This window comes from Herpailurus yagouaroundi, unplaced genomic scaffold (genome assembly GCF_014898765.1).
Source record: "Herpailurus yagouaroundi ecotype Mexico unplaced genomic scaffold, PumYag 29, whole genome shotgun sequence".
Classification (NCBI taxonomy): Eukaryota; Metazoa; Chordata; class Mammalia; order Carnivora; family Felidae; genus Herpailurus; species Herpailurus yagouaroundi.
In genome coordinates, this window is record NW_024412377.1 from 93,227,846 (window position 1) to 93,231,535 (window position 3,690).

A 3,690-nucleotide genomic window follows, 5' to 3' on the forward strand; every position below is an offset into this window, starting at 1 on the left:
AAAGAGAAAAAAACCTAGTCCTTTTTTTAAATAACTTTTTTAATGTTTTTATTTATTTTTGAGAGAGAGAGAGAGGGAGAGGGAGAGAGACAGAGAATCTGAAGCAGGCTTTGTGGTGTCAGTGCAAAGCTTGACATGGGGCTCAGACCCACAAACCATGACATCATGACCTGAACCCAAGTCAGATGCTCAACCAACTGAGCCATCCAGGCGCTCAAAACCTAGCCCTTAAAATTGACCTCAAAGGGTTTTACTGTCAGGGAAAGTCTGAAATAATTTTATTTAGTTTATTGAGAAAAAAAAAGGTCAGGTTAGAAATCAGGATATACAAATGAAAATTTTCCCTGCTAATAACCAACTATTATATAAAAGTTTTTAACCTTTGCTACTAATTTAACATTTTTTAATAGATAAGTTAATTAGTTAGTTCATTTGTTTGTTTATTTATATATTTTGAGAGAGGGGGGTGCAAGTGAGTGACGGTCAGAGACAGAGAGAGAAAATTCCAGGAGGGGCAGAGTGGGAGAGAAGGAGAGAGAGAGAGAGAGAGAGAGAGAGAGAGAGAGAGAGAGAGAAAAGAAATGGGACTCACCTGAAGCAGGGTTCAGGTTCACCTGAAGTGGGGCTCATGCTCACCCAAAGCAGGGCTTGACCTCACCCAATGTAGGGCTCGTACTCACAAACTATGAGATCATGACCTGAGCCAAAGTCAGATGCTTAATGACTGAGCCACCCAAGGTACCCTGAGTACCTTTACTTTTTAATACCAAAATACTTTATTGAATGGAATGGTGCAAATGTAGGAAGAAAGCAGAGGTGCATATTTTGTGACGCGTGCAGGTGGCACGTGTGAGTACACTGCATTAATCACCGTGAGGAGTTCTTCCCATGGCCTGTAAGGAGGCCTCATGGAGGCTTTACCTCTACTGTCACTGCCTCCCAGCGTGTGCTTGTCAGAGACATACGTGATGCCAGATTTTGAACCCGTGTCTTGCATAAGTTCATGACACAATCATCCATCTTTAAAATTTAGATAACGCGTCTCAAGGAAGTCAAACAAACTATCAGTAGATAGTTTTACGACTGCAGCAGTAACAGATTCACACATTAACTAGGTATTGCACACATCCCATTGCAGTCAGCCTGCTTTCCCATTATTAGGGTCAGCTTTATTTATATTCTGAAGCAACTTCATCTACATTTTCGGTACTGTGGTCCTGGTAGTGGTTTTGGGGCACCTGCAAGGAGGTTGTGGTCATCATGCCAGGTACATGAGAAGAGGTCGCAGCTGCCTGGTATTGGACTGCTGGGGACTTTGTGAGAATTTGAGCACAAGACGTGGTAGTCAAGTGAGGGCATGTCAAGTGAGGGCATGGCTATGAGCAGCTGATCAGGTGCAAGGTTCGGGGTTCTGGCCAAGCACAGCTGAAGAAGGAAACTCCAGTCATTCTCTGCATGTAGCATCTACCCACTCACTAAAATTTTTATGCTGGTTTCAACTGTCAGAAGACAATAACAGACTTGTGTTTCTGGTGATAATGGAGAAACAGGAACAAGATAAATCCCTTTCTCTAAAACAATTAGAAGACCTAACAAAATATGTGAAACAATAATTATAAGACCTTGGACAACAAAAGTCACAGGATCATTATCTCATAGAAGGGCACAGAGTGGGGGACTTATTGCCTGGAGGTAGTTTACAGGCCACAGACCAGGACAGTGTGAAATGTACAAAGAACACTGGTTTTACTGACTTGAGGTAGAGAGATCAGAGTTTAGTAACGCCAAGAATGTTAAAATTCATGGGACAGAGTACCAGAGGAAGGAAATGCACACAGAGAGAGGGAGAAGAAGAGAGAAAGTGAGAGGGAGAGGGAGAGGGAGAGGGAGAGGGAGAGGGAGAGGGAGAGAGAGAGAGAGAGAGAGAGAGAGAGAGAGAGAGAGATGCAGAGAGTGAGTGAACTCTCTAGAGATCAATAGAGGGGTCCCCTGGAGTCTTGGTCTGAGTCTACACAACTATTCAGGAAAACAAGACAGGGAAAGAATCTCTAGGAAGCAGTAAGCTAAACAGCTGCCTGAGCTCACACAAGGCTGGGAACATTTCTAGTTTTTACCAGTTAGAGGAGAATGATCTTGTAGTACACAGAGACTTGGGTACAGTCCTTGAAGAGTATTGCCTTAGTCCTGGGGCTACATTAGCCCTACACTAAAGGTTGCTCTAGACATGCCCTAACAAAGCTTAAAAGCAAGAAAAGAAAGGATTCAGCCAATTTCCAGCATCTTGACTGCATGCCAGAAAAATGCTCCTTAGAGGGAAACAACAAAATCGAGCAAACAGTGATGTAAATTTCATAACAACTGCTACCCAATCAAAATTTACCAGTCATGAAAAGAAGCAGAGAAATATTATTAAAAGCTAGGAGAAAATTAATTATGGGCACAAACACATATGTAATGGAGATGATGGAATTAATATACAAACCAGGCCATTAAAACAGCATCATCAATACCCTTTCAGATTCAACAAGGTGAAGGAAACGTGAACATGAGGATGAGAGAAAAAGAAGTTATAAAAATTCTCAACTAGCCTGCCTACAGATGAAAACTGGAGTATCAGAAATTAAAAAAAAAAATCATGGGCGGGATTAATGGTTGATTAGATACTGTAGAAGAAAATCTCAGCAAGCTTGAACTGGCAGTAATGGAAAGCATCCTAAGTGAAGCAGACAGGAAGAGCTAAAACAATCTCACTGAGCTGTGGGACACTATCAATAGGTCAAATGTACACAGAATTACAGCTCCAGGCGAAGGGGAGAAAAGAGAACAAAAAAATATTTTAAGAAATAAATATAACATTTTTCAAATGTGTTGAAACTATAATCCCACAGATCAAAGAATCTAATTACCTCCAAGCAGGAAAAACAAGGAAAATCCAATCAAGGGATCTCATAATCAAATGCTGATAATCAATGAGAAAGAGAAAACGTTCAAAGAATCTAGAGAGAATGACATATGGCAGAAAAACAATATAAAGGATCACAGATTTCCCAGCAGAAACCACAAATTCCATAAGACAGACACACAGAGAAGTGTGTCTAAACTAAACAAAAACAAAAACCAAAAACAAACAAACAAAAAAACACATTATAGACAGAGGTATAAAGATAAGCAGACTTCTTGTCAGAAACTATGCAAGCCAGTAAACAAAGTGGCTATAACCTGTAAAGTCCTGGAAGAAAGAACTATCAACATAGAATTAATTCTACATCCAGTGAAAATATATTTCAAAAAGCAAGGTTAAATAAAGACTGTTTTCAGACAAATAAATGTTGAGAGAATTCATTATCAGTAGACCCAAAACAAAACAAATATGTTACAGGAAGTTCTTCAGACAGAAGGAAAATGATATCAAAATAAAATCTGGATCTGTACAAAGGAATGAGGACTGTCAGGAATAGTGAATATAAAATATGTTTTTTTTCTCATTTCTCACATGTTAAGACAATGAAATGTTTAAAGCAAAAGTAATAGCAATGTATTGTGGAGTTTAGAATATATAGAGAATATCTACAACACGTATAAATGACAGAATGATCTGTTTGCAGAATATAGGAATCATTCCTACGAATTAATAAAAAAATTAAATTTCTCACAAAAGAGAGAACACAAATGGTCCATGAGCACTCGAAA